The following is a 23,652-nucleotide window of genomic DNA, read 5'->3' on the forward strand; positions in this document are numbered from 1 at the left end:
GAGGATGGAATAGAATAGAATAGAATAGAATAGAATAGAATAGAATAGAATAGAATAGAATAGAATAGAAATAGAATAGAATAGAATAGAATAGAATAAACAGGTTGGAAGAGACCTTTGAGATATGTATATGTACATGTACACACACTGTAAAGTCAAAAGGATAAGTTTCATAAAACTCTCTCATTGGAGAGAATGTTGAAACACTTCATTTGCAGGCAATTTTATTGGCACAGCTTCTCTCATGTGTTTTATCTCCTCTGCTTATTTTGTTAATGCATGAAGCTAGGTTTCTGCAGAAGTTCATAAGCCACTGCTGTGTTTTCTCCATAAAATTAATTGTGTCCCATTTTGTTCTCTTGGGGCAGTTATGAAGTCATCCATAATAGCAATTTCATGATGTCTCTGTTTTGGGATTAATGTTCCATATAAATGACTCTGGTAAACACGATCAAAAGCCCTTCTAGCCCTTTACCCTTGCTCTTTGGCAAGTACCCTGGAGCAGGATCCTATGCTCTTGTCCAGGATGTGGGAATCTTGAAGCATTCCTTGCCAGGAAGTTATTTTCCTCCTTCCAGTGCTCTGCAGATGAAGTCTTATGAACTAGAGATACTTTCTGAGTCTTTGCTTTCTGTCAGCCTTACTGGACCCTTTATCCATAGAGTGTAAACTCCAGATTCTTCCAGCATTCCTCATGGATAAATTTGTTGGATTAATTATGCACAGAGCACATTGTTTCCCTTAAACCCTTTTTTGATCTCCCTTAAATCTTTTTAGCTGGTCATTTTCATTTGATTCATTCTGTTTCTTGCACAGTAAAGATCAATCTGATCAAGATGAAGATTAAAGATCAAGATTAATCTGCTCCTTAGTATGTTATCTGCCTCAGTAAAGTGGTAACTTTGGAATCCTTATGATTACAATGGATATTTTTTAGTTGGATATTTTCAACCCACAATTAAAATATTCCAGTGGTTTTTATGGTCCACTAAATGATGAGCCATCTGCCCTGTTCCTCTAGTGTATTCACATTAGCAAGCAAGATTCTGAGCAATACACAGGAGCAGCTTTCATCTCATGTCCTCATCCTAACTCATCCTAACAAAAACTCATCCTAACAAAAATGTAGGACTACAGCTGCAAAAAGTGCAGCTGCCTGAGATTGTGCCTGGGGCTTTGCCAAGGAGGTACAACATGGGACAGAATCTCTCCACTGTAGTGATCATCCTTCTGCTAGGCTTAAAAGCCAAGAAAAGTAGTAAAGAGTAAACATAATGTTTTCTGGGAGACATCAGTGGCTCTTATAGAAAGAAAGAATCCCCTTTGAATTCATCAAAGCTGCATAAACTCTCCTATGTTTGCTACAGGCAACTGAAAGGACAGTCTCCCAGCTACTCTCTAGAACACTGCTTTCATTGGCACACTTCTAACAAAACAATCAGGTTTTCTTAATACAGATGTGTCTCATTACTCAAAATCAAGTTTGTTTATCTGTTTTAGCTACAGAATGTCAGATCATAGAGATTCTTGCTTGCTCTCCATGAGTAGCCAGCTGAACACAGTGGTGTCACTGATGACCACATGTCCTCACAGCCTCAATGCTGGCAGGTTTATGGGGGTGATGATGTTCGCCATTCCCTGTTGGGGTGGTTCTCCTTCTCCTCTCTGCCTCTTCCTCTCCCTCTTTCTCTCATGCCTGGCAGCACAGAGCTCCCTCTCCTTGCTGGGCTCCTGACACTGCTGAGCTCTCCTTCCAGCATCAGGAGCCCAAACCCATCAAGCATATGGGGAACAGACTTCTTTTTCCCTGTTTTCCCTGTCTATTAGGATGCAGATCTGTCTGGCTTTTCTCTTTATTTGCTGGACACTGAGGCTGGAGGTGAGCAGGAAGGAGAGAAGCAGCAGCATGTATTCAGTATTCAGTATCACTAAGATTGGAAGAGACCTCAAAGATCATGTAGGACCCAGGAGCAGCCAGGACCATCCTAGTGCACATCTATATGTCCCTCCAGGTTACCACCATGTCCACGTGGGACAAAGAGAAAGGGGTGCCTGTCTGGAGAGCAGTGTGGTGGCAGGGAGGTGGCAGTGGGAAGGCTGTGTACCACCTGCATGATTCTACAGCTGACTGAGTTGAAAGATGGCTGGGGAAAAGCCCTTAAATGGAAATCTCAAATGTGGAATCTGTTTTTCCTGCCAGAAGTCTGGCCAAAATAGACTATTTGTTGTAGGGAATGTTCAAGCTGTGAGGAGCCCAGATATCATAGTCACTACCCCCCTGTTTGAAGTCCATCTCCAAATCACGACGGGGATGCAGTGTGCCTGCGGTTTACAGAACAGGGACCTGTTGGAAGGTCACAAAGTGGAGGGTATAGCCCTGAGCCCCCATGCACTGCCACTGACCTCCCCTACTTTTTGGACTTTTGAAGATGAGACTCTTTCAGACCCTAAAAAGATAAATGCTGTGCAGTGGTACCACTTGTGCAGAAGAAATGGCAGCCGAAACAGCCTCCTCTGCAGAGGCGCTGGACTGCAGAGAAAGGGCAGCAGTGACTCACTGCTGTTATCAAACATGGTGGGTCTGGAAAACAAGGATCCTCTTAAGTGAAGAGGTTGTTCCTGTTTGGAGTTTCATCTGTAAGCTGTGGGGTTTGTGTGGGTTTTTTTTCAATGATTTTTTTTAACTTTTCCTGTTCCTGCCTTGTTGGCAGCGCAGCACAGTGAGGCCCGGGGAGAGCCAAACTGCCTGCAACTTCTGTGCCTAAAAGCACAAAGATTCGAAGGTGAGCAGCCAGCTGAGACCTGCTGCATGTAGTCAGTACATGGAAATGGTGCTGCTTGCCGTTTCCAACAGGTGGTTGGTAGCTCCTGGGTTTTGCATGGCTTCATTTTAATAACTCTGAGGAGAAAAAATAATGTAGCTGCAGAATAAAGCAAGAGGTTTGGCAAGTATCTCTCTGATAAACAAAAGAAGGAACATCTTGTCTGGAGGAACATCTGATTTCCAAGAGTAAACAGGAGGACAAGCTTGTCTGAAGAGCAGCAGAACATGGGCTGAGGCTCCTCAGCTTTGTCACCTGCAACAGAAACTAAAACCCCACATCAGGGGGGAAGCCAGACAGAATCTTTGTTCAGCATCCCTGTGGCACATCAACCTGGACCACTTCCAACATACAGCTCAAAAACCTTGAGCCTATGAAGCTGGTGGTGGGGAGATTCAGGCTGGACATGAGGAGGAAGTTCTTCACTGTGAGAGTGGTGAAGCCCTGGAATGGGTTGTCCAGGGAGGTGGTTGAGGGCCCTGTCCCTGGAGGTGTTTAAGCCCAGGGCTGGATGAGGCTCTGCCAGCCTGATCTGGTGTGGGGTTGTCCCTGCCCATGGCAGGGGGGGTTGGAACTAGATGATCCTTGTGCTCCCTTCCAGCCCTGACTGATTCTATGATACTATTCAGTGATTCTATGATTCTATTCAGTGATTCTATGTACATTCTTGTTTTAACATCCTGGTCTAGTCTGACAAGCAGGAAAAGACCAAGAGAAGATGAAATCCAATCTGACCATTTGATGAGTTATCAGCACTATTCTCTCCATAAAAACAACAGAGGGCATCTGTTCCCTCCTGCTCATTGCTTGCCCCCTGCTGTAACCTGTCTGTGTAGGATCCAGCAGCTCCAGCATATCAGGTGGCTTTTAACACTTTTGGTCTTCCCTCATTCTTCTGATTTACTTTTACTGGAGGCTAAAGCTTGTAAACCTTTGCCTCCTGCTTACAAACAGGAGCCTGGATAACATTTGCAAACATAAACAGCACTACCCTGGAAGATCCTATTTGAAACACAGATTTGTAAAGGCCAGCTTTATCTCTGCCCTCTGCAGCTAGTTAAAATTCCAATTGTTTATCTTAAAAAGGATTTTAGTGATGGATAGTTGAGCAGAAGGTAGATTCAAAGCAATTTAAATTGTAGGGGTTTATTAAGAGTTTAGGGGAAAAAAAAAATTCTATTAGAGACTTGGGTTATCTGCAGCCTCCAAATGGTGCTGGAAAATGATGGTGCTCTCAGTTGTCACAGGTGACTTTTCTCTTTTTAGCTGTATGATATGGTTTTATATTTATGCACAAGCTTGCCTTGGGTTATCTTCAAAGAGTTTACTTAAACAAATGCCACATCCTCAATGGATGCCTTAACTGATCTGGAATCATCCAATTTAGTTTCATTTGACCTAAGATGGAATAAGGATTTGTATGAGCTAAGGATAGAGTCAGGCTCTTGCTGCAGAAGTGTGTCTGCCCATTTAAAGAGTGACTGTCCTCTGCAGTCTGTTCCTGCTGTTCTGCTGAGGCTCCCTTTCTTTGCAGATTAGCCACTTCCATGGCTTGTTTAATGCCTCCAGCACTGCACCAAGTCACACGGGGAGCATTTGCATCCTCTGCTACCCAGTAGAGTGTGTAGGGAGACATATGAGCCAGATGGGTAAGGCGAGGGTTCCCATGCAGTAAATGCCTGACAAGGGCACAGTGCAGTGTGACCCATTCCCACCCTCACTGGACCCCCTGAAACCAGGGGTTTCAGCTGAGACATTGGGCTTTGCACAGCTGCAGGCATGCATTCCTCCTGCTGCCCTTTCTGCGGCTGTGGCCACTTCGGGCAGGAGGTCTCAACGGGTGGCAACATCATAAAGCACCTCACCAGAATTTACCAGATGTATTTGTCAGAGGTTTCAGGTGCTAGCAGGGCAGAGACAGCCTCCTTTCCTTCTGGCCACTTTGTAAATGGGGCAGGTGAAAACAATTTTTATCAGCTGCGGTTGGGTTGCTAGGTGAACGGGAGCCAAAGCACTGAAAGTGTCCAGATGGGTGCTTGCAGTGGTCTAATTAAATGAGTTTTGAAACATAGCTTTAGGCTGTGGGCAGATGTTCATTTTGTAGAGAGCTGTGCCAGATGAAGATTACAAGCCACACTGCTGGAGGTTATTGCCCTCACAGCTCTGCTGGCATGGCTCGTCCCAGATCATCCTCAGCTTAGACAGGGTGCAGACATGCGTCTCAGGCGGTTATGGCTAGAGAAGTCACCACCTGCCTGCTCACACTGGCCTCCTTGGCACAGCACCAGATCTGCTGAGTGCTCCAAAGTGATTTCTCTGTCTTCTTTCAGTTAAAACGAACCGGGTTGGCTTGTGCAGTGGCAATAAGAGAGGTCTTGTTTGCTCATTGTGTCTGACAAGGAGTGGGGAGCCCTAATGACAGCAGAAGCACAGCGGACAAGCTTGGGTTGGCACAGCTGCACCTGGAGCAGGCTGTCTGCAGCCTTCCTGCACTGGGATGGGAACAGCAATCTGTCCTGCTGTCAAAGCCATGAGGGGGGTACCTGTGGGCCTGGTGTGTGGAGAGTGGCGAGGGACTCAGCTGCTTTGGGCTGCTCACTTACTAAGGTCTTGGTGTTGGCTTGAGGTGGGTGTTGATGAAAGACTGTCAGAGGCCAGTCCAATCCAAACAGGGAAGCTTTTCTCATCAAGCTGTTATATCTTTACCAAATGTGTTCATGTGTGCACAGACTAAGTATGACACAACGTGGACCCAAGTCGGGGTGAGCTGCTAGCTTCACTCAGCCAAAACCATCTTAGCAGTCAGCATTAAGCTTTCTTTGCAACTGTGACAAATTCACCTGTTGGGTTTTTGCTTGTGGGTTTTTGTTGGTGGTGGCTTTGGTTTGGGGTTTTTTTTTGGTTTTTTTTTTTTGGTGCCTTAAACCCTATCTGCATCTGGAAATATCATATTTGTGCTCATGGCGCTTCTCAGTTAAAATGTGTTAGCTAAAATGTAGCTTAAACGCCTTACAAAAACAGCTATGTGGCCATGACCTTAGCTATTGAGCTGACCTATTTTCCATGCACGCTGAATTTATGGTTTCTTTCCATTGTTCAACAGTTGGTTATGATTGAAGGCAAGCTGTGCTGTTTCCACTTGAAAAGTAGGAAAAAAATGTCACTGCTGCTGATGCTGCTGTCCAGTTCTCCTTAGCTCTCCAAGCCAGTTTTTTAATTAAGCATACATAGTGCAGGCCTTCCTTGCCCTTGCAGGGGCAGTGTTTATTTTGATTGCACTTTAAAAGATGATGGTTACATGCAGAAACCAGTCCCCTATCTGTGTTTTCCAAGAAATTAATCCAAAAAGCGGCTTGACAATAACTCCAGGTCCAAGCCCCGTCCCTGAAGTCCTGCCTGCTGTTGTTGTCCTCCCCTCAGGGACCAGGTGGTGAACTCAGGGGAGCAGCCAGCTGTTTTCCAAGGCACCCTGGTTGTGTCCATCTCCTCTGGAAACCAATGACTAATCTTCTGAGCATAGAAACCTCTATTATTTATTGGTTGTTTCACCACTTCCCAGTTTCCTTTCCCACTCTCCAAGCAGTGAAGAAATCATGTTCCCTATTCCACAGAAACATGACATTTATGTCAGTTTAGAGTGCTCCTGAGAATATCCATTTACTTCACTCTGTTTTTCAGGGCCACTTCTTACTGCAGCTTTCCAGAGTTTTAGCAGCACAGCTTGCAGTCATCCAAGCAGAAGAGTGGCAGCAGGAGCAGCAAAAGAAACAGACGCACAAGTAGCCCTAATTGGGACAGGGATTGTCAGAGCAGAAGCTCCATTTGCTGTGGCACCTTTGCTGGGTGGCACACTGAGCCTGAGCTTGGCATTTGGTTTCCTATGACCACTAGATGGCATGAAAAAATATGTTGTAGGGCATCAGCTTGCTCCTGAAAAATTTGCTTAGTGTTGGGGTCGTCGTGCTGCAGTTAAAGGGGGATTCTTAGTCCCTTTTAATGAAAGGCCTATGTTATTTGGGACCTGGGTGTGCTGATCGACAGCCACCTGAATATGAGCCAGCAGTGTGCCCAGGTGGCCAGGAGGGCCAATAGCATCCTGGCCTGCATTAGGAATAGTGTGGCCAGCAGAAGCAGGGAGGTCATAGTGCCCCTGTACTCTGCTTTGGTTAGGCCACACCTTGAGTCCTGTGTCCAGTTCTGGGCCCCTCAGTTTAAGAAGGACATTGAGAGACTTGAAGGTGTCCAGAGAAGGGCAACAAGGCTGGGGAGAGGCCTTGAGCACAGCCCTGTGAGGAGAGGCTGAGGGAGCTGGGGCTGCTTAGCCTGGAGAAGAGGAGGCTCAGGTGACCTCATTGCCCTCTACAACTACCTGAAAGGTGGTTGTAGCCAGGAAGGGGTTGGCCTCTTCTGCCAGGCAACCAGCACCAGAACAAGGGGACACAGTCTCAAGCTGTGCCAGGGGGGAGGTTTAGACTCGAGGTGAGGAGGAAGTTCTTCACCAAGCGAGTCATTCGTCATTGGAACGGGTGTTGCCCAGGGAGGTGGTTGAGTCACCGACCCTGGAGGCGTTCAAGGGGGAGATTGGACGTGGCACTTGGTGCCATGGTCTAGTCATGGGGTCTGTGTTGATAGGTTGGACTCGATGATCCTCGAGGTCCTTTCCAACCTAAGTGATACTGTGATACTGTGATGTTTCTCTTAGATGCAAAAGTGCATCAGTAGAAGTCATCCTATTGAGTGGAAATCAACCTTAGCAGCAAAATTCAGCTTCAGAAAGCAAGCACTGCTGAAGTCTGCCATTCTCAGGTAGAGGATAAAGTAGCAGAAGATAAGGGGAAGGAAGGTTGCTCTGCTGATTGCACTAAGAACAAGCATCAATTCTCATCTTGGTCCTGATAATGATTATCTTTCTAGCTTTGGGCAAATCACATGATCTGCTTTGTTTCTCTGTCTCCCAGCGAAGGGCCATGATTTCCTGCCTTGCCACAGTGCTGGAGGAGTTAATAAATACTCAAAACCCACAAATGGATGGAAGGCAAATATGAATGGCTCCCCAAAGCTACTTGTAAGGAAGAGCTCCCCTGGTCTATCCATCCTACATCATCCACTGTGATGCCATCCATCCTGTGCCACTGTGATGGTTATAAGAAGAGGGTGGAGTAGGGATAAGTGTAAAACATGCTCAAGGAAATGTTGCTGAATGCTACTGAAAGCAAAACCTCGGAAAGAAATTGACTCCCCCTGCCCCCTGCTGCTCGCAGTATTCATTATGGAAATTTCATGATGAGTGAAAACAGCTTGTCTGCTGCTCTCCAAATACCCTGTGAATGGAAAAAAAAAAAGAACAAAACAGCCTGAGTGATGGTGGCTTCTGTGGCCTGACCCTGACCCAGCTTCAGGGAAACTTCCAGTCCAAATCTGAAGCTGTGGCGCAGTCTCTCATTCAACTGCTTATTCATAATTAAAACTGATGGTTACTTAGGATGCTTTGCAGCTGCTGCGACAGGTAATGTCTGTTGTACATCCTCAGATTCAAGATCTTGGGTGAGTTCACCACTGAATTATGCAATTTGATTATAACAGCTTCTGATATTACCAGACCACAAACCAAGGCATTTCTGAATGCTGTCAGGAGCTAAATGAAAAGGATGGAGAACCCATTACAAATTGTTTGTGACTGGGAAAGTCTCACCACAGCAATTATACGTCTGCTGTGGGCACAAGAAGACATATTTCTTTTTAGTCTTCTCTTTATTGCATGTAGTGGATACAAACACCCTGAGGAAAGCCAGAGGATTTTACAGGGTGTATTGGGAACTACTTTTCATCATTTAGAAAGAAAGAGTTTAAAGGTTCAGATAAGGACGGTACTGAAAAACAAAATAGAGAGAATTTGGCCTGTTGTCCCTGGGAAAACAATACTGCAACAATGAACAATGATACTCAAGTGTGCTTTATGCACTGATTTCACTGCCAATGAAAAGAAACTGACTGTATGTCTTCCCATAATCAGGAAGGGGGTTTATGGCATAAATGTAATTTTTGCTTTATCTGAAGCTGAGCTTTATCAGCTGTCCTTTAGCAAACTGAGGAATCAGCCTGGAAATGAGAGAGCTCTGAAAACTGTCACACCAAAACACACCCAGCAAAGCAAATGATTACTGATTGGCCTTGAGGAAAAGTGAGACAAACAATTTTCCTGACAGAACCAAGACACTGGAGTGCTGCGACTGCAGTGCCAAACAGATTTCCAGCCACTCGCAAGAGTCTCAGCTTAGTTTTTCCAGAGAGAGGTTTAGTTTTCCTGCTTGTCCCCACTGCACATTTTAGTGATGGTGTTGGAGACTTTTCAGTTTCCATTGAAGATTTTTAAGCAGCAAATAGAGTGATCCTGGTGGCCTGTGGGAGAGCTTTTGTGGTAGACAGACAACATGTAGAAAATGGTTTGTACAAGGGTTGAGTTCAAATTCAGCTACTCCTTCCAATGCCGTATTGCTGGCAGGTGACAGCAAGCACTGCACAGCCTCAGGAGCATCCAGGAGTCCTTCACAGAGACCAAAAGTCCAGTGAGATATTTTATCAGCTTGATTCCTTGTTCTGCTATGGCTCTGGTGCACTCCGTAAAGGAGACCCTGGCCTTGCTAGGGTCTGCAGGTTCTACAGCATGTGCTGGGTCTGCTCATCACCTGTGTGCACAGAGCAGCCACATTACTGTAGGGTGTGGGTGATGCCATGCCAACCCTGCTGCATTCATACACCAGGTGAATGGTGAGAAGGCCCTTGAGTCTTCTGTAGGAGCCTGCAGTGACAGAGGAGATAGGGCAGGAGGAACACAGCAAGCAAGAACAACCAGTGCTGTCCTGAGGGCTATTACCAGGTCCCTTCAGGAGTGGCTGTGAGCCAGGCTGATGTGGTTGTGCTGTCATCTAGTTATCCCTAGTGCTGAATATGCTGCTATGGAAAAAGGTCTCTTGGGTTCCAGCTTTGAATGCTAGTGTTATGATCATAATCCTTTGGGACCCATGACGTGTCCTTCCTCATAGCCAGGGCTTGCTCACGTTCACTGAGTACAAGACTTTCCCCTGGCCAGAGACTGTGTGATGACAATCTGCACAAAGTGTTTTATGATCCAGAAAACAAACCCTTTAGATAGGAGATAGAGTAACTTGCCCAGCAAGAGGACTAACTTTTAGCCTTTAGCATCATTTTGTTCCAAACAATTAGCCTTCTGATACTGCTCATTTTACTGGAATCTTCATACATTGTTACTCCTCCAAATGGATCAAGATGAATCTCAAGCCATAATAAACCAATATCAAATTAGAGGTGATTATAGTTCTTTTAAAAATGATCAAGCTGGGCTTGAAAGTGAGAAAATTAACTGAAAGGGAAGAAAAACACCATAAAGAAGTACAAGCATTTGACAGATAGCTAATTGACTGAAGAGATTCCCTTGTTCTTGCTGCTCAGGGAATTTGCTTATTTTTCCCCATGCAGAACATGCACAATACCTTATTTAGTAACATTTCAAGAAGGCTTTTTAGCATCTGGCATTCAGTGTAATTGTTGAAATGCTCTGGCAGCATGCTATTCTGTAAAGCAATCCCATTAGCAGGCCATGGAGATGCTAATAAATGGAGAAGGCTCAAGAAATTTTCAGTACAGGGCACGGGTCCTGTTACCTTCAGCTCTGTGGAGGATCCCTGCTCTGATGTCATTCTTCTGCTTTCTGCTCCTCTGACTGGAAGCACAGACATTTTCCCCCTCATTTTTAAAATACTTTTTGTGATGAAAGGGTCATAGAATCATAGAATCACACAATTGCTTCAGTTGGAAACGATCTGTAAGATCACTGAGTCCAACCAGTATCTAACTCTACCAAGTCCCCTCAGCACCACATCTCTGCATCTTTTAAATGCCTCCAGGGATAGGAATTCAAGCATCTCCCTGGGGGAGCTTATTCCAGTGTTTGAGAACCCTTCCAGTGGAGAAGTTTCTTCTAATATCCAACCTAAATCTCCCTTGGTGCAGCTTGAGGCCATTTCTTGAACTTAACTATGTTGCACATGGTGCAAGACATGACTATGTGGGAGCAGTGATGTGAAGGGGTTTATAGGATTATGCAGAGAGATAGGATTATAAACAGAGAAGCTGGCCTGCATCAGGCGTGCAGCATGTTCTGAAGAATCCTTAATGGCATGAGAAGAATTGGACAGAGCCTAATAATAGCCCCAGAACAGTTTTCTATTTGAGCTTGCTGCAAAAGTTGCTATGCAACTGATCTTCAAGTAAGACAGTTTTCATTAGCAGTTGTTTAATACCAAACAGCCTGAATGGTATTAACAAGGCCAATGCAGGGACCAAGTAATTATTAGCAAACTTTTTAATAGCAGGCTAAAATTTTGAAGACATCCTTTTCCTAATGGAGATAAAAGAAGGTTTTGGTTCATGACATAATTGTTGGACGTTGTGTACCCTTTTTCTTTCAAAACTCCACATGACATAGTTCCAAGCATAGTAGTGCATTCTGGAGCTAAAAGGAGAAGAGTAAGAAAATCCAAGCTGATAACAAAATGCTCTGACAAATAGAACAAGAAGTGCTAAATACTTCACAAAGTTCATTAAAGACTTTGCAATTGCTGTTCATGCTGGTGGCCACTATGGCATCAACAGCAGAAATACCAGAAAAGAGAGGATGGAAGTAGTGAAGAGAGGAAAAAGCCTTTGTCAATAATCCTTGGTAAACACCATTGTTATTGGATTCTTAATAAGCATCACATGAGGGAAAGCATTTTGTCCTCAGTCTCCTAAACATGACGCTACAGCGCGGGTCCATAGGTGAATGAGGAACAGCATGACTGAGCAGTTGCAGACAGACATGGACCTGTCTAACTTCATTAGCAGGGATCTGCTCCATCTCCAGCAACAGCACAGCGATGGCAGAGCGAAGGCGCTGCTGAAATCCAGACCTGGTAGAAGGGCTTTGCATTCCTAAATGATTGGATCAAAAAGCAGAACATAAACCCCATGGGCAACATGGCTTGCACAAGGTTTATTTTTACTATGTGAATTGAAGCACTGGAATGTCCTGTACTGATTCCAGAAGGGTTAACACTTTCATGCCTCAGAGCCTGGCCAGGAAGGACACCCAGTGCTCTGGGTATGGATCTCTGTCCTCATTTTCTTTATAACACAGTGTCTGCAACAGCTGTGCCCTCCCTGCCTTTCTCAGCTCACCATTCCTTTGGGGGCTTCTTGAGTTGCTCTCACACCTCTTTCATCTCCTCCTCCTTTCTTGTCTGCTCCTCTTCTGAGAAACCTTCATGAATGCCAGCCAGCAGAAGTGTTTAGTCTTATTTCTCCAGCTGCACCTTAGCTGGTATATCTTTGAAAGGGGCACGTAAGAGCTGCATTGTGTAGTTGATAATATATAATACGGTTGCTAGTGCCAACTGTTGTGCCATCTCTGTGAGCCTGCCTGTCTGTTTCAAGAATAATTCCAGGCTGAAGAGGAAGGTCCTTCACAACCCATTCTAGGACATGACTGGAAACCACACACAGAGGAAGATGTTCTGCCATTTCATAAGGGGAAAACATCTTCCACTCTCCCCTCCAAACCGGCACCACTGCCGTAGAGGACTGCAGCCAGGGAACAGAGGGCACTGTGCTCAAATCCACTGAGACTGAGACCTGGCTGCTGCCCAGCTCCCAGCACTGCCCAAACTCCCCAGCCTGCTGCTAGTGAGCCCAGATGTTGTGTTACATCCTGGGTTTTCCCTGTGTTTCTTTCTGAAGGAAAAACTAAGAGGCCAGTATTGGAAAACTCCTTAAGTGATAGGACTTTTCCAAGGTCTCTGGTCACAGCTTTCATTTTTTTCCAGTCAACAGTACTTTGGCAAATGAGCAGACAAAGACAAGCCTTGGTGCTGTGTAGACTCCCACACTGTGTATCCATCCCATATGGGGTTCTTTTTACTCAAAACTTTCCAGTTCTCTTTCTAAAATGATTCTTGCATCCCCAGCCCAGGTAGGGACTTAGAACAACTTCTGTTTGAAGAGTCAAGATAGTTAGAATGCAGAAGAAAAGAAGGGTTTGTTCATGAACTGAGACAAAGGCTAAAGCGGCTTGCTCAAGGGGACAGAGGAGCTTTCCAGCATGGAAAGGCTTGAATCCAGGCACCCACTCTGTAGCTTCACTGTGAAACACTTCCCTTGTCAGGTGAAGAAATAAAGCACCACAACGTGAACTCATCATAACCTCAGTTTAATTTCTGGGCAGATATCTATTAATGGAAAGACACCCACACAAATATCTTCTTCAACCCCTCACTATCCATGGGCTCCATGTCTCTCTCATACGTGAGTGAGACTTAACATTTCTGCAGTTGTAGTGAGAGCCCATTGCTTAGTTGTGCAGCCCCAGCTCAGCCACCACCACAGATCTACACCAAGCACAGTAAATTTATTCATTAGATTTATCCTATGTTTATTAACAGCCCAGCTCAGAAAAAGAGTCAGTGACAAAAACCATCTGGAATAAACATAATGGCAAACAAACAATGTAATATATTCCATCACTCCAGCCTAATTACACTGTTTGGTGCAAATACTATCAATCCAAGTGACAATTTACAAGCTGAACTCTTATTAAAGGGAAAAATAAGCTGTGTGGGGAAGCACAAATCAAAGTAACTAATCAACACAGACAACACATTCAGGGATTTAAGAGCCAAGGTACAGTAGTCTTTTATTCCTCCTTTTTTTTTTTCAATTAGGGAGACCTGCTGTGATGTTGCAGTACATTATGTGTTATATCTACTTATGCAACACCAGGGAGAAGCATGTCTCTGGATTTTGCCTTATTTTTCACCAGCTACAGCCTGGACTTTCAGGTTTAAACACTTCTCTTCTCCTGCCATTTAAGCTGGGACTAAGCTCCACTGTCCCAGGCACTGGATTTCTTTTAAGGCAGCTCTCCTCTTTAAGGATATAGTAAAAGTTTGGAATTAAGGATAAAGCCAGAAAGGTTGAAGTTAGCTAAAAGCTGTGCCAATTTGATCTAACCCAAGTTCTTATTGAGTGAATTGGTTCAGCAAGAGAAAAAGGAAAAACTCTCCCTCCCATGTAAACATTTGAACAACACATGGCTGCTGTCCATGATCTGTTTCAGCTTGGAAGCTGGAACTGACTCACCATTAGATGCATCTGGTGTCCCCAGGGAAGTAAGAGAAAACACTGGCAGCAATGGAGAAAAGATAGCAGAAGCCATCTGAAGCAGAAATTAGCCAACCATCCTTCTGCATTACAGCACCAATTTCCAGAACAGTGTTTTAGGCACCTGCAGGAAAACTGAGCCCTCAAAGACACAGCGAAGCAGTACAGTGCTACAGCATGTAACGCTGTCACTCCAGAGAAAATACACCCATAACATGGAAAACACCACCTCAGGCCAACAAAGGCAAGCTTAAGACCTCATTACGACAAGAGGCAACAAGCTAGCATCAGAGTGAAATCAATACCAACAAGCACACACACACAGCCCTGACCGCAGAAGTGTGGTCATAGCTTCCATCCACGTTAGCAGAACACAGTTTACATAACCCTGCACTGGGAAATTCCCTGCTGGAGGAGTTTGTGGAACTCCTTCTGTGGGGAAAAAAAAAAAGACATAATGAAAAAGGACTACACTGAGGGGGGCAGAGGCAACCAAAGACCCACATATTGCTGAATAGAATAGTAAAGAATGGAACGGAACGGAACGGAACGGAACGGAACGGAATAGAATAGAATAGAATAGAATAGAATAGAATAGAATAGAATAGAATAGAATAGAATAGAATAGAATGAATAGCATAGCATAGCATAGCATAGCATAGCATAGCATAGCATAGCATAGCATAGAATAGAATAGAATAGAATAGAATAGAATAGAATAGAATAGAATAGAATAGAATAGAATAGAATAGAATAGGATTAACCTGATTGGAAGAGACCTTTGAGACCATCGAGTCCAACCTATCACCCAACACCATCTAATCAACTAAACCATGGCACCAAGCACCCCATCCAGTCTCTTCCTAAACACCTCCAGTGATGGTGACTCCACCACCTCCCTGGGCAGCACGTTCCAATGGCCAATCACTCTTCCTATGAAGAACTTCTTCCTAACATCCAGACATCTGGAGGAAGAGCATCTAACATCCAGCCATCAGGAGGAAGATCACCAGTAACCACCAACCCATGTGCAGAAGTGCCCTCTGGGCCTTTGTGTTCATTCCTTGCCTGCAGAGAGCCAGGATCATTTCACATTTTGGAAGTGGCCATGTAGCTCAAAGACCTTCTGTCACCGAATCATCTTAAAAACAACATTAACCTCATGAGAAGGCATTTCACAGTTCCCCCTGAAATTGGTTCAGGATGTGCCAGCAGCCCCCTTGCTGGGTCCATGATGTGCTGCTGAATCTGGTTCCCCATTGCACAAAACCCCCAAACAATAAAACCAAACAAACACAAAAAAAACCCTCAAAAAACCCCATTTCTACTGCTTTCTTTTGACTGCCCGAACTGTCAGCTTCTCCCACATTCTCCACCAAAGGCTTTAAGTGCCGTCAAGGATCTGAACTGCTGATAACTGCCAGAGTTAATTTGTGGTGAGCACTGACTTTTTCTTAGTGTTATCAAGGACCTTGCAGGGACAAGGTAGCTGAGATACAGAGCTATCTCACTGAACTATCTATCAACAGCCCCTCAAGGCAGAAACTACTTACTAGAGCATCAACTGATAAAGCAGAAGGGAGATGAAGTTCAGAAGAAGAATTGTTTTAATTACCATGTATTCTGCTTCACCATTATTTTAGAAAATTACATGAATGTAATTGCAGATCTCAGAAAACATCTTAAAAGCCACAGAGGAAACCTTAAAACTCTAACATAAAGAATTCCCTCTAGAATATGAACAGAAGCAGATCACAGTATCACAGTATCACTGAGGTTGGAAGAGACTTCAAAGATCATCAAGTCCAACCTGTCACCACAGATCTCATGACTAGACCATGGCACCAAGTGCCACATCCAATCCCCTCCTGAACACCTCCAGGGATGGTGACTCCACCACCTCCCTGGGCAGCCCATTCCAATGACAAATGACTCTCTCAGTGAAGAACTTTCTCCACCTTGAGCCTAAACTTCCCCTGGCGCAGCTTGAGACTAGCACCAGAACAAGAGGACACAGTCTCAAACTGTGCCAGGGGAGGTTTAGGCTGGAGGTTAGGAAGAAATTCTTCATAGAGAGAGTGGTTGCCCATTGGAATGTGCTGCCTGGGGATGTGGTGGAGTCTCCATCATTGGAAGTGTTTAGGAGGAGACTTGATGGCGTGCTTGGTGCCATGCTTTAGTTGATTAGATGGTGTTGGATGATGGATTGGATGATGGGTTGGACTTCCAACTTCTCTTCCAATCTGGTTAATTCTATTCTATTCTATTCTATTCTATTCTATTCTATTCTATTCTATTCTATTCTATTCTATTCTATTCTATTCTATTCTATTCTATTCTATTCTATTCTATTCTATTCTATTCTATTCTATTCTATTCTATTCTAACAGCTATTGCTACCTAAGGATGACAATGCCTCTTCCAGCAGGTCCATTTTCCTACAGGCAAAAAGGCCTGGTTCCCATTGCAACCTTCCACTGCAGAAGTTTGCTTAGTTTCCAGATCAGCTTTCCATTTGGAAACTGCTGTGACACTACGCTGCTTCTCTGACTGCCAAGGGCTTTTCCATTACTGGAACCACAGTAATGGTAACTGCTGTTGGCTCTCCATGCTGGTCACTTCTGGTTATTTTGCTACTTATGGTCCTTCAAAGTCAATTTTCCTGATCGCCTTGTGTTACATTTTGGTTAAGATCTTTCTGGAATGTTAGGGGAGGATTTATTCCTGCTTCTGACACTATAGGTAGACCATAGGCACACAGCAGCACAGCAGGGATTAAAGGGTGGGCTATTTTCCACTTTGCAAAGAGCCTGTTATTTATGGGGGGGCCATATTTCCAGAACTCAGTTTTCTCTATCTTCACAGACTTCTAGTATGATCTCAATTCAACAGCCATTGAGTCTTGCCTCAGGCCTCACATCTACAAGCCCAGGAGGTGGTATCCAGGTACATGAATAGATATGTGCTGAGGTGTGTTGCACCAAACAGTGGTGGATAGCAGAGCTCCACAGAGAGAGACATCCTGTGATAGATGCAAAGGAAGTTTGGCACAGATTAAAATAAAATCTCTTCACATCATTGGAAGGATTTATTTAGGGGGGTCTCTGAGTTATGTTGCTGTCAGGTAGCAGAGGACTGCCTGCAGCTTTGGAAGTATTTGAACATTTGCAGCTGTCGAACAATTAGAATTGTCAGAAAGACAGACAGCCTATCAGCCAGAAGTTTTCACAACTCCTCATTTGCATGTAAATTTCTAAACCTCAGATTGTGGAATAATAGACTCTAAAATAGAACCTTTCAACAATTTTCCTTCTTTTGCTGTTAAACCCTACAGTACTGGATACAGAAGAGATCTTAAAACCCTCGAAGTGGAACTGAAGGAACTGCTGTATTTGTTCAGGCTAATTGTTCTGTTAGTTTGCTGTTGCCTCGGGCAGTGGCTGTTCCCAGCAGTCATCTGGATGATGATACCACCAGGAAAAGCAGAGCCAGACAAGGCAGTAATTAAAGCAGTCAATAGCTTTGGGTGACAGACTACTGAGGGTCAGCAGCCTGGGTGCCTTGCTTAAATGTGAACTACCTGGCTTGTACCTGCAGATGGGGATTAGCCACTGAATCCAAAGAGGGGGCCTTTGACCCATCAGCTTTGCTGGAGCATGCTGTCTCCATCGGGTCCTTTCTCCATCCCAAGCCTTCTCATTTCCAGCAAGGCTGAACACTACCCATGGTGCAGTAGAGAGGCTGATCTGAGGTGTCAAAATAGGAAAACCTGTCCTCTAGGACAGCCGGGTAGCAGGGGTTACTGTGTGCTGAAGAAGTGAGAAAGCAAAAAGTTTGTGGAGAGAGAGGAAAAAAGGAGGGAAAGAGCATATCCTGCATCACCACTGAGCTCTTCTAGCTCCCCACCAGCTCCATAAACCCTTCAACAGCCCCAAAGGTGGAGGAAAAACCTCCAAAACTCAGTTGAAACGAGGCATATCTCTTCTTTCAAGCCGGGCTAGTGCCTTGTGTAAGCACTGAGTTAATGCAATAACATATCTTATGTCATTTTAATTAACAAAGCCTTCAACAATCTGTGCAATAATCCTTTTGTAAGTTCAACTAAATCAGGTTTAAACAGTTCACACATGTCACAGGCTGTCTCAAGAGATTTCTTTGAAAAACAAAGCCTTAGAGTCAGGTGGAGAGAGACAGAACTATAATTTTTAGGGCAGAAAATGAATATCCCATAACAAAACAGTCAGATGAAATCTGTTTATCTGGCTTCTTTCCTTGAAAGAAAAGGAGAGTTATCTTCTTATTTGAGATTTATTTCTTCCCGTTTGTGTTCCCAAATTTATTCCTATTCTAAGATCTTAAGCTCTTAGATTCTGTGCTCATCGAATTTCATAGCTGTATCTCCTGGAAAAAAAATGAAGTTTTAGAATAAGAAAGATCAAAAGACTTTTTTTCCTCCCCCCTTTCCTCAGTTATATTCATAGGCACTGTATTATTTCCCCTGGGAAATTCTGCAAGAGGAAGATTTCAGCCTGCTCACAGTATACATTAAAGTGAGAATGCAACTGACAACCAGGGCAGCTCCTATGACTCTTCGTTTGCTGCTTGCTTGTTTTGGCTGAGCGTCAGATTAGTGCAGTTTGCAGTTGGTTTGTAACTCGAAAACACAAACTGAGCAATGGGGTGAAGATATGTCACAATAAATCATCCCCAAAACCATGTGGCTTGTTGGTTTGCAACTTAGGAAGCGACAGCAAGCGCCCAGACGTGGATGCTTTTCATTTAATGCATCAGTTCTGCGTAGTAAGACAGAGCACATTCCTCTCCATAAAATACACACAACAAAGTATTTAAAGATGTTCAGATTCAAAGTCATAACCATCTGCCTGTCACAGACATCTGTTGCTTCAAAACAAAGGACGATATGAAAGGTTCAGAATGCTTTAGAGCTCAAAAGATGCATTTGCCAAGAGACTAACGGAACACATGAATATACATCAACTCCAAAAGTACAACAAACTGCTGTGTTCTCCCAGGAGTGCAGTTACACCAGCTAGGTATGTGAGAGCTGAGCTGCAATGAAATAAAGAAAGGGAAAGAAAGGAAAAAAATAAAGGAAAAGGAAGGAAAACAAGAAAGGCAAAGAAAGGAGAAGAGAAGAGAAGAGAAGAGAAGAGAAGAGAAGAGAAGAGAAGAGAAGAGAAGAGAAGAGAAGAGAAGAGAAGAGAAGAGAAGAGAAGAGAAGAGAAGAGAAGAGAAGAGAAGAGAAGAGAAGAGAAGAGAAGAGAAGAGAAGAGAAGAGAAGAGAAGAGAAGAGAAGAGAAGAGAAGAGAAGAGAAGAGAAGAGAAGAGAAGAGAAGAGAAGAGAAGAGAAGATTACCTCATCTCTTACCCAGATCTCTACTGAAATATTAAACTTCTTGTCATACTGCAAACACTCTTGAAAAGCAACATATTTCTCCTTCATCTGCAGTGGAATCTGACTTTCTCACTGACCCCCCCCCACATCTCTGACTTTCCACTTCAATGCACCTTCAAAATGTGAATATTATCTCCCTGCAAAGCCTTTCCCTGTTTTTGCTTGGGGAAGGGATATCCCAGCTTCACTGGGAGCAGCACACTCCGGGCCCACAGCCCTGCATTGTCTGTTAACGCCCCGGCTTTTTCTGGCACCCAAGTCTGACTGCCTGATGTCAGGGAGAGCCTTCCCATTGACTTTGGTGATCCATGGGCATCTCTGGAGAATGTGCCTTTCCACAGGAGGATCTTACACTGCCATGAAAAAGGTCAACAGGAGACCTGGGAAAGGTAGTAAGCAATTTGGGGCAGTGTTCCTCTGAGCTCCTGATGCAAGAGGTGGTTGTAGTGGTGCATCTGTAATAAATTTACTCGGTATTGCCTTGTGAGCATGGGCCAGCTTTCCACTGTGAGGATTAGAGGACAGAGCTTGCACCTTTCAGACATGTGGGTCTGGAAGGAAGGACCTGCTAAAAGTTATTTGGAACTGGGGAAAAGTGTGAACCAAACAGAAGGTGCAAAGTCAGAGGGATTGGGTACTTTTGGAAAGGCTGCAAGGAATGCAAGGGGGACAGAGGCTCTCTGGACAGGAAGACACTGGGAATCCTGAGTGCAGGATATTTCTGACTCGGGTCAATAGCACCTGTACCTGGTCAGTGGAACTAAAAAAGCTTCCTGGCACAATGACCAGTTTTCATTCATTTATCACCCTGTTTACATAAGGGCAACCATCAAAAGGGCAGGGAGGACCTCACAGACAAGAAGAGTAGTTGGGGATTTCAACACCTGTCTGCCAGGCCTGGTGCCAGTACATTCATGAACTGTATAAAGAAAAAGGAAGTATTTCATGACCTCAGATTAAACTGTGAAGCTCCCAGAAAGTTAATTCATCCTCTGCAATCAACTCCAAATAACCATACAGAAAGTGATTAACTTAAATAGGAGCATGAAAATCAAGTGACATTTTATAAGCCAATCAAAATATTTCCTCTGCCATTGAATATTCTTCTTAGTCATATAAACTGTGACCTCTTAGATATCACTATAAAGAGTGTAAAATCCCACAAGACCACAAGTTCAACACAGGAGTTACACATCACTTTCTGGTTTGCTGGTGCTGCTTTATTAACTACACTTCTGCTCTTTGTTTTCCTTTGCACAGGTTTTGCACTTTCCTGCCAGCTTCCCATTGCCCTTGAAATCAGGATACCCAGAAGTTAAAACAAGCTTGAGAGCTCTCTGTGCTGATCACAAAGAACAGAAACGGTCAGTGATCAGAAAAGCAAAGAGCCTGCCCAAGCTGTGCACTGATTCTGCTCCTTACACTACTCAGAAGCAAACATTTCTAGAAAGGTAAGTTACTTATTTATTATGCCAACATGCACACATTATTCAAAGCAACAGCAAGATAATAACATCATTTGTATGGGGAATTTAATCTCAAGTTTAGATTATCTCAAAGCTGTTAGGAGGCAAGAGAAGGCACAACGTCTGCTTCAGGAAAATAAAGCCCTTTACTTACATGGTTTTCAAGAGCTTCAGGCAGCTGGAGCTTCTGAATTGCAGTGCATGCAGATACTTTGCTTTGCTGAAAGCCTCCTAACTTAGGCACTGGAGACAGCTCATAACTCACCGGTGCTTTAGATTGATAAATAATTCCCTTTAAAAATACTCTCACATGGGTTTGTTGTTTTTTTATCAGTAGTGCACACTGACAGCGGACTGCAAAACCCAAAGCCTGTCTGATATCACGAGGAAAGAGTTCCCTCTCAGCTGAATCCAAACCCAAAAAGCAGTCCTTGACCTCAACAAGCAGAATAAATCTACTGTATCTGCTGGCTCTTTTCTGAATGCATACTTGAGCAGTAACATAAGGGAGAGCGATGGGGGCGCAGGAGCTGTGGCATGTGGTGCTCTGCACCGGTGGGGTATGTGAGCAATGCTCCCAGTGCAGGCACAGCAGAATGAGAACAACAATGCATGTTTTCAGCTCTGATTTTGTTCTACATATTTTAAGAATAAAACAAAGATGGCAGGCTTCTCTATTTCAACTCACAGCTCCCAAGTGGCAGTACGCTCAGCTCTGTCCCTTCTGCCGAGGTTTCTTGCGTTCCAGATGAGGTTACTGCCGATTTTCTATTTCAGTTTTCAGAGAATCTCTGTATCTCAGCCAGGAAATGTAGCCCTGACTGAAGTTTAGCATTTAAGGCACCATCAGTGCAATGAATAGCCTGCAAGTAAAACCAGTGCTTCTCATACATTATTTTTCTCCCTCAGAAGTTGTTCTTCTTCTCCCTCTCTCTCTCTCTTTCCTTTGGTCTGCTTGAACTTATTAAACTTCACCAAAACAAGCCCAGTTTTTGGGACAAGTCCTCAGTAGAAGAAGTAGTGAGATGACAATGAAAATCAAGACAATTGATTGATTCTATGATTCTATGATCATGATGTAGCTTAAAATAGATAAATGCAAGGTTTTGTCAAAAAAAAGAAGTTCCCTGTTCCATTATAAAATTACATTTGCAAGAATAGAGACATTACTTTAAACATAGTCCTTCAATTCCCAGACAATGAGGGCAGAGGTTTTATGGAGATGATAAACCCTCCCCATATTTTAGGCATAATGAAAGGAGTAGCAGAGAGATAAGAGAGAAAATAGAAGTCTTCATTCATTCTATTGTAGTCAGGTCCAAAAGAGGGGGGAAAGGGAAACAAACTTTTAAAATCCAGCTTGAAAAAAAATTGTAAGTGCAATATTGCTGGCTTTATGAAATATAAAGATAAAAAAAGAGAGACCCTCAAGGCTTTTAATAAGCATTTCTGTCTTAAGAAAACAGTAGAATCTGATGAAGAATGATCAAGTGATCTCTTTTGTCTAGGGTCTTATTCCCCTTGTGTGCCAACGAATGAGCAAATCCCCTACACGCTTTATAAGTGTTGCCAAGGGTTTCCTTGAACCTCAGACTTCAGCTTTTGTTGTTTCTTCTTTTGTTGTTGTTGTTGCTGTTTTGTTTTGCAGCTTTATTAAGACACTAAAACACATATGCAGCTTCAAAGTCGTTTAGTGGTAATTAAATTGTCTCTCCCAGTCGTAGCCAACTAATAGCAGTGCTAGATTGTTTTGAATGAGGGAAGCTTCAGTTTCACAGAATCACAGAACCACCAAGGCTGGAAGAGGCCTCAAAGATCATCAAGTCCAACCTGTCACCCAGACCTCATGACTAAACCATGGCACCAAGTGCCACATCCCATCCCCTCCTGAACACCTCCAGGGACGGTGACTCCACCACCTCCCTGGGCAGCCCATTCCAATGGCTAACAACTCTCTCAGTTTTCAATTTAGTATCCATTCATATCCATTTCCTCTGTCAAATGCTGAAACTCTAACTCTCCAGTCAATTGATCTTGATGCTTTTCAGCTCTTTCCAATGTTTTTCCCTTCCCCTTCTCCACTAATGTCTTCAAAAATAATGAGGCAGTGTCAAAGCTCATATGTATCTCTCCTTTCAAAGGATTGGCATTGGTCTTGGCTTTTCTTAAAGCTAAAATTCACATTGAAAGCCGGTACTTTAAAGCTAGTGTGGGTGCAAGTATTGTTCTTCAGACAGCAAAGCACCCTCTCTCTCCAGTGGGCTCAGTTATTATACCTTAGGGCTTACTTATCTAAGTCAGTGCTGAACTACCCTGTGCTGCTGGCTCCTGCTGTGCCAGACCCCTTCACTCTGCCAAGCCATCAGCAAGCACATGTTTTCTCCCCCTCTCCCAGCTCCACTGTTCTATTTCTAGAGAATATCTGGGATTTTTTCTACTTTTAATACTGTTTTATGATGTGGAGCCCTTGTGACCTGGTTTGTAGGAGCAAGGCTTGGCACACAGGACTACTTGCACACACCCAGATTCAGACAGCAGCCTGGTGCATTGGGCATGTTGGGATCTCATCCAGCTTTCTGCCTGTAACTACAAGAAGCTAAACTTCAAAACTGATCAGGACCTATTACCTGCTTCTTTGAAGTGTTTTGAGGCAAGCAGAATACATCCTTAACTTCTGGGGACCAAATCTTGCTGTTTTCAGCAAAGATATCTGCAGCATACTGCTAATTTGGGT

The 23,652-nt window shown here is 43.9% G+C and overlaps 1 protein-coding gene across 3 annotated transcripts in view; it reads right to left on the reverse strand.

The window, feature by feature from the left end:
• C1QTNF7 (C1q and TNF related 7) overlaps positions 1-23,652 on the reverse strand; it is a 46,121-nt gene that overhangs the window by 8,656 nt on the left and 13,813 nt on the right. The window contains exon 1 of one of the 3 annotated variants that reach the window (XM_068149708.1): positions 21,073-21,166. The exons of the other annotated variants lie outside the window; for them this stretch is intronic. The gene's annotated coding sequence lies outside the window, so the exon portion shown is untranslated. Of the gene's footprint in view, positions 1-21,072; positions 21,167-23,652 lie in introns of those variants that run through there. 3 annotated transcript variants of the gene reach the window in all.

The sequence above is a fragment of the Melanerpes formicivorus genome, unplaced genomic scaffold (genome assembly GCF_026170545.1).
Source record: "Melanerpes formicivorus ecotype bairdi unplaced genomic scaffold, bMelFor1.0.p_v2 SCAF_18, whole genome shotgun sequence".
Taxonomy (NCBI): domain Eukaryota; kingdom Metazoa; phylum Chordata; class Aves; order Piciformes; family Picidae; genus Melanerpes; species Melanerpes formicivorus.